This window comes from Ochotona princeps, chromosome 20 (genome assembly GCF_030435755.1).
Source record: "Ochotona princeps isolate mOchPri1 chromosome 20, mOchPri1.hap1, whole genome shotgun sequence".
Classification (NCBI taxonomy): domain Eukaryota; kingdom Metazoa; phylum Chordata; class Mammalia; order Lagomorpha; family Ochotonidae; genus Ochotona; species Ochotona princeps.
The window spans coordinates 32,916,989-32,929,462 of record NC_080851.1 but is presented as its reverse complement, the minus strand read 5'-3'; the positions used below and the strand labels follow the sequence as shown (position 1 = coordinate 32,929,462).

The 12,474-nt window shown below is 39.6% G+C and overlaps 1 protein-coding gene across 8 annotated transcripts in view; it reads left to right on the top strand.

Moving 5' to 3' along the window:
- HDAC9 (histone deacetylase 9) overlaps nt 1–12,474 on the top strand; it is an 834,677-nt gene that overhangs the window by 819,585 nt on the left and 2,618 nt on the right. The window lies entirely within an intron of this gene.

Here is a 12,474-nt window from a genome sequence, read left to right as displayed (position 1 = left end):
TCTATTCCACTCGCAGTCTCCGTGTCTGTCTGCTGCACTGCCAAACACTGTCTTCCCTAAAGCAGCAGGTGCCCCAGCTGTCTAGTCTATCAGATGATCAACTCTTGAGAAAAAGAACTAGACCATGTGTTTGCCTTCCACAAGGAAATAGAGGAAATGGGATAGAGGAGGAGAAAAGGCACTCCTTGGCGGATGAGTTAGTGTGGATCATCTTGAAAAGAGCTGCTGTGGACTTCTAGTTATCACTGTTTTCTCAGATGTTCTTTTATAAATTTGTTAAATTTTTATTCGAAAGTCAGATATACAGAGAGGAGGAGAGACAGAGAGGAAGATCTTCCATCCATCGATTCACTCCCCAAGCAGCAACGATGGCCAGAGCTGAGCTGATCCAAAACCAGGAGCCCAGAACTTATTCTGGGTCGCTCACTTGGGTGCAGGATGTCAAGGCTTTGAGCCATCCTATACTACTTTCCCAGGCCACAGGCAGGGAGCTGGATGGGAAGCAGGGCCACCGGGATTAGAACCAGCACCACCTGTATGGGATCCCGGTGTGTGCAAGGTGAGGATTTTAGCCACTAAGCTACCACACTGGGCCCCCAGATGTTCTCTTTTCATTCCTCTTATCATTTTGAAATCCTAGATTGACTAAGAGTAAAAGAGGAGAGCAGAAGCTAGAAGTGGTTGGTGCTAGTCAGGGTGGCAGCCACAGTGCATACAAACTCTTTACAGGGTGGGACTCCAAGGCCAATAACAGGATAGGGATGGGAAGTGTTTTCAAATGGAACAAGACTGTGTATAAGGGACTACGTATATGTGGGTCTAATTTCATATTATCTTATGTAAATTTCACCTGAATGTAGCTTTTGGGGAAAAACAGACTGGGTTTGCTGGTTCTCTTTTGAAGCACTAGTGAGTTGGCCCATCTTAAAGCTTCTTCTCATCCTATTTATGGACAGTGATACATTTCGGATGTCTTTCAAGTCTATATCACGGATCTACATTCACATTGCTGTGTCCTCTAGTGGATTCCAAGGTCCTGCTTCCTCTGATGAAAAAGCAATCAGGTGAGACTTGGCTGAAGCTCAGCCAGCTCACCCTTCTAAATTGCTTCTGAGGGGGAAATCAGACTCCCTCCGTCAATAACATCACCATTAATTACACAGATCCCGCTACTAGTGCATAGGTTGGCAATTTTCCCAAGAATGCGCAAATTTGAACAGTCCTAGCTCTTGCGCTTTTACAGGATACTTCGAGCTTAATGGATTTAACATCTTGTTTTGGCCAAGAGCAGCAGATAAACTGAATAAGAGATTTCATATTTAAGTAATTATTTTCTGCTGCTCTAAATGCTAAAAGAGCAGATTACCAGTAGTCAGAACAGTTAAATATGACTTTACCAAAAGAGTATCTTCCTATTGAGATCGGGAACATAAGGGAAAACTTATTTTACATCTTTGATAATATGAACTAGCTCCCTGCTGTTCCCAGCTAAGAAGCGAACCAAGTTCATAATCCAAAGGTGTTGCACTTATTCCCAAGACCAAAAACCGTTAGTTGTCTGTCATTGGAGGGCTATAAAACAGAGGCAGCTAACATCTGTTCACGTTGGATATAAAAGGAACAGAACTATTCTTTAGAATTCATTTAATAAAGAAAAACAAAGTTACATTCCAACCTGGGTGAACTGAAATGCAGACAGTTTTACTCATTAACTTGCAAAGCTTAAAATAATTAACAATCATAAGTGATGCTATGAGCTCCAAGAAATATAAAAAGCCCAGCACTTTGGCAGGACATTGGCTCTATATACTCACATGGTTGTGCTGAGAATCTCCACAGTTTAACTTCAGCTTCAGTTCACTGTGATCTCTAAGCTTCAGCCGATGAGCAAGAAAGCCTGTAGCTTGGGTTCGAGTTTTAGACAAACTTTATCTACTGTGATTAATTTTTCTTGTTGGAAGAAAAATGACATTGCTTAAAATATGTCCTGTGACTTTGAATTCTTTTTTCAGTAAAAGAAAAAAAAATTCTTTGAGAACTAGACTTTACATTTCAGTGACTCACGCAGGAGTTTCTGCCGAGAGTGAGAGACCCTTGGTAGTCCTAGAGCACACTCAGGGAGATTGTCTCACAATTGTCTCCTATTCGCCACAGGAGAGATGACTGTCAGAACAAGCTAATCAGAACTATCCGTGTGCCTTTGTTGTGAATGCGATATTATAAGCACACAGGAAATTGAAAAATTAGAAAAATCAGAGAGCTAAATGGATGGAAAAGAGTGAAGGCAAGATTCTTTTTATAGGAAATTCTTGCCAATTATTTTGGAGGGCATATTGGTGTTTGGACTAAGATGACTCACTTCATACTAAGATTTTGGGCAAAGCAGCTCTTTTCCTGGCCAACTCCTATCTGACTCATCTAGCACTGGTGAATAAGGGATAAAATGCTCCTGGCTAGGAACCATTGTAAGTATTTTTTGTTCATTTTTCTTGGATGGGGGGTTGGTGACAACACAGTGAAAATAGTCATTTCATTTTTATAACTGAATTGATGGATCTTAGAGGGAAAAAAAATGTGCTAGTCAAAAACCTAACATGTGAGGATTCGTTTGGGGGGTAGTTGGCTGATGTACCATGTTCAAGCATAATTTTCAGGTGACAAAACACCTGAACAACAAGAAAGAAATGATTGATGGCTTGCCAAAAAACCACAACTCTTGATTGTCTCAAGGTGCATATTCAAAGATGACGTAGATAGATCTGGGCGCATGTAACGCATCACTCAGAGGGAAAATGGTGACGTTCGAGGCTTTTTTTTTTTCTGGTTGCTAGGCAAGCGCCACTTAAAATTGGTGCTTTGCGCTTGAAAATACATTTTCAGTGCTTTTACTTTGGACAGGAACAAGAAGTACTAAAATTTATTATGTACACCAGCTCAGGCCTTGCTGCAAATGAAGCAGAGGTATTCTCTGAAAATCATGATTTCAGGATGACCGGTTCTTACGTTTTTAAAAAATTTTTTGAAGTTTTATTATTATTATTTTGAAAAGCAGAGACAAAGAGAGAACTTCCATCTGATGAAAGCTGCAACGAACAGGGCTACATTTGGCCAAAGCCAACAGCCGGAAATTCACTTCCAATCTCCTGTGGGTGGCAGAGATCCAGGTACATCAGCCATCACTTGCTGCCTTCAGGAAACTGGAATCGGGTCTCCAATCGGAACTCAAACCCAGCCATTCCAACATTGGACTAAGGCACCCTGAGTGGTGTCTTCACCACTAAGCCAAACATCACTGAGAACTCTGAGGTCTTTAAGAGCAAATTACATTCTAGATTTCCTGGTTTTCTTTAAAAATTCTTGAACTCAAAACCAAAATGTAAAAAAAGAAAGATTTTTCAAATGTCAGTTTGAGCTGTTGATAATGCAGCTCATGTTTGATTTTTAAAATAGGATGTGGTATGATTGTTATTTAATCATTCAATTTTCAACGTTGGCAATCTTTCTCATAAAATAGACAGTTTAATATTATTACATAATACAGAGACATGAGTAAACCTATGATTCTGAGTCTATTTTTGATTTTGAATAACTATTTTGTTGGTGAGTATAAAAGCATAACAATAGAAGTAGAAAATGCCTTATATTTGAACGGTTTGCCAGTAGGAACAAAGTCATTGACAATTATGTCTTCCTGAATCTGACAACTTCTTTCTAATGCATCTAGTAAAACAGCTAAAGATAGTCCAAGAGCTTGGGTCCCTGTCCTCCACAGGGGAGATCAAGATGGAGACCCAAGCTGTTACCTTTGGCTCGGCTCAGTCCCAACCATTTGGGGAGTAAATTAAAGGATGAAGCATCTCTCTCTTGCTCTCCCTCTGTCTCTTGTTCACTCTCTATAACTCTACTTTAAAAATTAATGAATAAATATTTTTAAAAACAAAAGAGATATGGATCACTGCTTTTTAAGGAATTATTTGATTTGAAAAGTGGAGCTATGAAAAAAGAAAATATAAGAGAAGAAAAAAAAAAGGAAATAAAAGCAGAGCTATTCAGAGAGGGAGACAGCTCTTCCATTCACTGGTTAATTACCAAAATCGATACTATGGTTAAGGCAAGTGGGTCTCCCACATGGTACAGTGGCCCAAGATTTTGGACCATTTTCTGCTGCTTTCCCAGGTGTATCCGCAGGGAACTGGATAGAAGTGGGGCGTCTGGGCTATGGATCAGCATCCAGATGGGATACTAGCATGTCAGGTAGCAGCTTTACACATTGCATTACAATGCCAGTCCCTGAGTCACTGTTAAGCACATCTTCATGTATACCCTACTTAGGAGTATGTGTTTATTCAGCAATACCATCCATTGGGATTGTGTCTCCTAGAAGCTAAATATTGCACACATTATACATATATTTTTTATTTTTCCATTTAATAGCATTATTTTGATCACTTGTTTATCAAAGCAAACATTCCAATATAAATTCAATTTTTAATTTTCATTCAGTTTCAACAAAGTCTTAACTGGAAAAAATGGGCTGAGATAGAAAAGTTCATGATGACAGTATGGACAGCTGGCTCTCTCATGTCTCCACTTCCTTACTCTGGTGGAAGCCAGCATTACAGTCCTATTTCCAGTGGCTAGTAAGGTTGGGGGCACATACAAAGCCTAGCTTTGTCTGCTAGGAAGGTCTGTTTATGTATTTTAGGTTTCATTTCTGTTCTGCATTCTTTATAAGATAACACTTAATTGGAAAGTAAAAGAAGCAAAACTGAGTAGAATCCTAGGTAAAATGACATGCATGAATGGGTTTAGCTCCTGTTCCTACACTCATCTCCATTCCCTCACATTCATTCTAACTACACAGAAAGAGTATTACCTCACTCCTGAGACACCTTGCCCGAGTTCTCCAAGCCTAGCTGAGAACCCAGTCTCTTTGAATTTTAATTTTATTATCTTAACAATAGATAGATAGATAGATAAAAGAAAGTTTGTGAGAATGAAATGTGAGACTACATCCCAGGAATTTAACACAATTTGAACATAGTAAATACCAATAAGTGTTGTTTTTGAATTGTATCCATCATTGTTCTCCATAGAATTAGCATTTTCTCATAATCCAGTGATATATGACCTAGTACTATAAAGGCTATGCATGGGAATACATATGTTTAACTGTTCTTAGAGGTAAAACTAACTATTTGGTCATTGAAAACAATAAATTGGTCCATTTAACTAAGCTGATCAAACTCAAAGGTATTCACCATGTGAAATACATTGTGGGTACTAAACAACTATGCATCTAGTACTAAAATTCACTGAAAGATAAAACTTTGCTAAGATGTTAGCAACATTTTATAATGGTATCCCAGTTCTACTTGTCCATTTACTACATTTTTTGAAGGATTGTGTGTTCCTATATTTTGATAAGATTCTTCAAAATGCTTATAACATTAATTGACAGTGTTCGTGTTCAGAATGTGTAGGCTAACTATAATCCATGGCACTCTTACATCATAAGTACGGGATGGCTGAGGACACAAAAGGGGACGAGGTGCTCAAAATATTTGTTAGAATGAAGAAACAGGATTGAATTTCACAAATGAGAAGAGTGTGACCACGGTTGGTGTTACATTACATGCCTGCATTCTGAACAGTAAAAAAAAAGGCGGGGGCACTTGTGAGTGTATTGAGTTCATCTGCGCCTTAAGCATATTTGGTTATTTCTATCTGCCAGACAAAGTGCTTGGAGCCAGGGTCACAAAGTGATCTTGAGTCCTGAACAAAATGTACATACTAGGGGACTGGAGTGGCTTTCCACTGCTGACACAGACCTTGACGGGGAAGTTCATGCCTTCAAACAACATTAAGTTTCCATAGGTCTGCAATCCGACTCAGGTTTCACCAAGTTGAAAGCAGAGTGTTGGCAAGATTGCACTTTCTCCTGGAGACCCTAAGGGAAGAGCTAGCTTTCTGGCCTTCTCCAGCATCTAGCGTCTGCCTGCATTCTTGGGCCCAGGGCTCCCTCCCTCCATTGGCAAACGCAGCAATTTTATATCCCTCTTGTCTTGTGTCAGGGCAGCCAAGAGGTTTCTGGATGTGGACTTGAAGAATTCATATACTGAGACTGCATTTACCAGGAGAATTTAGAAAATGTCCCTACTGCAAGATCCATTTTTAGTTTTATCTGCAGAACCGGACTCCCAAGTCCCGGCACTAGGGACTGAACATCTTTGGGGGAAGTAGTGTTTTCTTTCTATCACAGGATCAAACACGGAGAAGCAATTGCATTCAGCATTTTTTTTTCTCATAAGATTGAAGTAACACCATCCAGAAAGAAAGAGGAGTCAACATATAGCAAGAATTGGGGAATAAATCATATGAAGGGTCAAATAAGCCAGATTGGGAGAAGCTAGTTGAGAATAAAGGCATTCAAGATCAAGACAGTAACTGGAACGCACTGTCTACCTTTTATGGCTCCTACTACTGATGGTCAATCCAAACTTCAGGTCTCTCCAAACTCTTATTGTGCATTATTTATAGTTCCCATTTTCACCTTAACCTTCTCTCTACTCCATTTTCTGCACGGGAGAATATAAATCAAAACAGGTGGAAAGCAAATTTTGTGATCCCTCTTAGCTGAAACCCTTCCTGCCTTTTGATTTGCATTGACAAAAACCCTAGCAGAACCCTTAAGTACTTCCAGATTGGTCCCATGCCTATTTTACACCTTATTTCTCACAAGTCTCTTTTTTGAATTCATAGGACTTTCAGATAATAATGTACACACATCCTTAGATTTTTGCCCATATCAAATCTTAGGACCCAGACAAATCAAACACATCTTCATCTCCCAAAAACTTTACTTATGTCCCTTTCCAGTCAGTTCCACTCCTTCCAAAAGCAACTGGTTGAAAATTATTTTAACACCATAGAATAGTTTTGTCATTCTTTAATTTCACTTAAATGCAATCAAGCATTTCTATCTGGCTTCTTTAAAAAAAAAGAGCTTATATTGAACATCAGAATTACAGAGATAAAGAGAGACCAAAGACAGAGAGAGAGAGAGAGGGAGAGAGAGAGCATCTTTCATGTGCTGGTTTCCTTCCCAGAGAGCTGGAGTGGTCTGGGCTGGGTCAGAATAAAGCCGGGAGCTAGAAGTTTCCTTCAGGTCACCGGTGGGTAGCACGGCCTGAAACACTTGGGTTGCCTTCTGCTGCTTTTCACAAGGCTTGTTCATTGGAATGGGAACATCCAGGAGGAACGTGAACTGGCACTCATGGTTTGCCAGCATTGCAGGGGACTGCTTAACCCACCATGCTGCAAAACAGGGTATTTTTTACTCCTCTAGCTATAAAGTTTTTGAGAACTACCAGCACCATGGACATTCAATAATCATTTATTTATTGCTGTTCATTTCACCAGTGTCTTAACACACCATAATCTGTTTGTCCGTGCACTCATGGATGGATGTTTGCCTTGTGACTTGATTTGGGGAAATTATAAAGTTTTCTGTTTCTGAAAGCATGATGGCTTTAAATACTTCATGGAAGTAAAAATATACCATGTTTGTTGTTTTGTTACTGACATACATCACTAAACATTATCTCCTGTAAGACTATCCATGTTATAGCATATGACAGAAATCTCTCCTTTTCAAAGTTGAATGATATACTATTGTGCACAAACCATGTTTTCTTTACTAATCACCCAACCATGAACAATTTTATACTGGTTCCACTACTTGACCATTGTGAGCAGTGAACATAGATGTGCAAATGTCTCCTCAGAATTGCACTTCACATTCTTCAGGATATATATAGGCAGAAGTGGGGTTTCCGGATCATACAGCAATTCTTTTTTAAAATTTTTTGAGCAACTCAAACCTCTATGAAATTTTCATTAAAAATTGTTTTGTTAAAGGGCACAATCACTCATTTGCTTGGATATACTGCTAGGAGTGGAATTGCTGGATTTTAGAGAATGTGTATGCTTTACTTCCTAAGCAATTGTCAGACGGTTTTTCCGAATGATTTTTCTATTTTTCTCCCCACCCCCTGGGAACCAGTGACAGCTCTTACTGCTATAGATTATGCTATATCCATACCTATACTTTGCATAATCCATCTTTATCATTTGAGCTTTTCAAATGTGCGTAGAATAACCTCTCAGTGTGGGTTCAATTTTGTTTCTTTGAAAAAAATCGCATTCACTGAGTGATTTATCTGCAGCCTCTTTCCGTCTTTTGCATTTGTTCTCCCACTATTCGTTGGCTCTGTGACCGTAATTCACACAATAATTCCTGGACTGCTTTGAAGCAGTATCCTATTGACATTCCCATCAGGGTTTCTTTGGCACATGCCTTCCTCACCATCTGAAGCATTCCTTTACTCTTCTTCCTCCTCCCATTGACTTATGTCTGTCCCAACATGGTTCCTTTTTTCCTTTAGATCTCACATCAGCAGATCAGCACCCCCTGATCAATATTGCTCCTACTGTATACCCTTTCATGTCTCACCAGTTTAAGTATTACAGTTCTGTATGGCATAATAGAAAATGTATCAGTGAGTTGAGTTGATTAGCTTATGTTTCCTCTTATGAGCTCTTTTAAACAGAAACTATTCATTCAGTGGCTTATTATTTCTGCAGCACAAGAATAGCGTCTGATACCTGCTAGATCCCCAAATACTGGTCTGTTAGTAGCAGAGGACCAAAGCTCAGAGACATCAATGAGTACCAGACTGCAATCTCTTGAGAGTCCTCACGCAATGGGGTAGAAAGGATGAGTATGGTGATTTGGGGAGGGAGTTTAGATATTATTGTAGAAATTTGGGTGGCACCCTGCTCTTAGCAATGAAGTATTCAAGCAAGAGAACCTAGGTTTGTGTTTTTTTAAATGATGGAGAAGGGGCCAATAAATTTCTAAATTTCTAAAGAGAAATCCAAAAAATCTTGTGTGGATTATGGTCATAAAGCCAACTAACAGCAATAAAAGAAATGTAAGAAAAAGGAACAGACTATGAAAAACTTGCTGAGGAATCATTCATGTGTGCTTGGCACTGAAATGTGGATGTGAGAGTACAGCCCTCAGTGTCTGTGTGATGATGCTGTTCACTGAGAGGGGTGAAGAGAAATGGAGCTAAAATGATTACTTAATTGTTAGCGACTAGTGATAGAAAATGGGAAGAAATTAAATAATAAGACAAACTAGAATTGGCAGTGGGCGCTGTTGGAAAATCTATGAGGGGGTGGATGTTTTGGCGTAGTGGATTAAGCCACCTCTAGAAAGGCTTACATTGTATAAGAGTACTGCTGGAGTCCCTGCTACTCTGCGTCCCTGACCTAGCTTCTTGTTCATACATCTGGGAAGGCAGCAGAGGTTGGCATCAGTGCTGGGGTCCCTGCTGTCCGTGTAGAAGCCCCAGGTAGAGCTCCTCGCTCCTGGCTTGTACCTGACCTAGCTCTGGCTGTCCTGTGCATCTCACTCTTTTTCTCTCTCTCTCACATTCTCTATCTCTGCATTTTAAATCAATCATGTGTTTAAAAACAAAAAAAAGCAGGTCTATGAGAATTTCCCCTAAAAACATACAACTAGTTGTGTGTTCCAGAAGGGTTTTGTGTGTGTTTGCTTTTGTTTGCTTTTTTTTCCCTACACAACCATCTGATATAAGTGAAAACATTTCTGATCATACATGAGGTGTGGAACTAAAGCACCAGTAGTTTAGTCTGAGAGTATTTATGGAAGTTTTTACTCTATTATTACACATTCTTGCTTTCTTCTTCATTTAGATTACTTCTAAACAGTATGAAATCATCCAAACATATTTCTCAAAGCATTTCAGAAATCACGCATGAAATCTACTCTTTAAAAAGGAAAATGCTATGAAATTGAGGGAGGAGGACAACAGAAGAAAAGTGAATGTAGACATAAGGGAAAGATCATCAAATAAAATTAATAAAACACATGAAGACAAAACAACACAGTATAAAATGAGTTTATGAATACTGGAAAGGACATGGCAAACAAAAGCAGTGAACTAAGCAGGCTTGGTGAGGAAGCACCCTTATGAGAGTCCTTGGATTTTCTGTGTGTGTGGTTCAAAGAAACAAAGCCTTCAAGATTTGCATAAACTCATTTATCATCAAAGAAATGCAAATCTAAACAAGACGTTGATATATAAAATGATTGCAAACAGTCAGTTAAAATACAAGGTCAATGCAGGATGTGAATTCCATGTGGTCAGAGATTTTGGGTTGCTTTGTTCATAGCTTTGCTCCTAATGGCTAGGACAGAAAAAAAGCACAGAGTAGATACTGGGTAACTAATACAGGAATCCAAGACAAAACCAGAAACTTGAGTGGTGCCCACCAGGACAGAGATATGAGGCCTTGGAGGCCTCACAGCTTTGGGCAGGTTAAACTATGGCAGTCGTCATAAGAATGTAGCCTCAGGGTCCGGCGGCGTGGCCTAGCGGCTAAAGTCCTCGCCTTGAAAGCCCCGGGATCCCATATGGGCACCGGTTCTAATCCCGGCAGCTCCACTTCCCATCCAGCTCCCTGCTTGTGGCCTGGGAAAGCAGTTGAGGATGGCCCAATGCATTGGGACCCTGCACCCACGTGGGAGACCCGGAAGAGGTTCCAGGTTCCCGGCTTCGGATCGGCGCGCACCAGCCCGTTGCGGCTCACTTGGGGAGTGAATCATTGGATGGAAGATCTTCCTCTCTGTCTCTCCTCCTCTGTGTATATCTGGCTGTAATAAAATGAATAAATCTTTAAAAAAAAAAAGAATGTAGCCTCAGTTAGTAGGCACAAGACATATGCCCTCCTAATCCTACCTCTGGGGATAGCTGGTGAAGACATTGTCATTTAGGTTCATCAGAGTACAAGTGTTATACACCTCCCAGCATTGTGGGAAGAGAGTTAGTGTCCAGGGTTGGGGTCCCTTCTTAAGAATGAACAGTGAAATTGTGGAGAATGCAAACCCTGTGGCTGTTACATAGTAGTTACCAGATGTAGATGCAGTAAATATAATCACATGAGTAGGTCTAACAAATGCATTCCTGAGTGAGAAAATTAAGAATTAGGAATGGTATATAAAGATATCTACATGTGTGTAAAAATTAAATCTATATAAACTTAAAATACCTGCTTACGCTAATAGATAGCTTTAAAGAATCCCTTACAGACAAAATAATGCCCACAACAAGTATTTGATTTCTTACCTCTCGGAAAGAATTGGGATGGCAGGAATTTATAAGGCTTAAATTAGATAATTATTACAGCAGAAATTAGATCATATTACAGAAGAGAATGTGTCTCACTAAATAGTGATCTTACCTCTAAGTTAACAAGTATCATGTAAAATATAGTAAGAAAAGAAATATCACTCTAAAGGAAAATGAAAGCATTCGATTTTGTATCTTAACTCCAGTCAAATTCTTGTCTTTCTGGTTTCCATTTTGTAAAACCAACTTACACTCTGATTCCTGGACTGAATTGATCCTTCTCTTTATAAATGGAATCTTTGCTTTTCGTTAGGGGACTGTGACATTTGCATATTATCATAGAAATGTGTGTCTTTCAAAAAAATGTGGAAGTATATTAACATTCACCTTTGGTGGGTTGAGTTTCTCCTTAGTTCTTAAGGACTGTCTCTACCTCCCTGCCTGCAAGTAGAATTAAATTGACACAAGCAAATACTGCAAGTCTCTGCTTTTTTTCCCACAATTATGGGATTGTGACTCAAAGTGCATTAGGTATGTGCTAGAGGTAGATCAGTCCTCAGAATACTGCTTCTCACTCCTTCCCCTCCAGCCATTAAATGGTTATTATTTGTTCCCTTCCTGAGCCAGCCATAATGGTGACATCCTTATGGTGTTTTCTTGATACAAATGTATACATGCAAAATAGTCACTTAGGACAGGATTGAAAGCTAGGACCATCTCCACTGGGAGCTAATGGTGTGAGGAGCAAGACTCTACAGATCAACCCAGATCAACTACAAATCACTCAATCAATTAACGCTTTACAGTTCATACACTGCATAGTCTTACACTCACTCAATTCTCACAAACCCAGGGCTGGTCAAGGACAGGAGACTCCAGAATTATTGACTTGCTCAAAGTGAAATTTTAGAAAGTCCCAGAAAATCAGGATATTTCCAACTTGCTTTGCTGATTTCTCTGATGCAGACATAGAGAGTTTCAGTGTGTTGGGGGTGGGGGGGAGCGGAGAGAAAGAAAAAAAGAGAGAGGTGGGGAGAGAGAGAGAAGAAGAGAAAGAGACTCAGAAAAAGATGGGCAGCAGTTAACAGACTACTTTCAGAATAGGGACTATCAGTATGAAATAAGAAGGAAAAAAGCATGTGATGAACAACTTTATAAAGTATCCTCAGGCTCTTTGTTGCAAGAGCAGAGACCCAGTGTTTGGCCAATGACTGTGTTTTGGTGTAGTCTATACTCACAGGGCCAAGGTTGA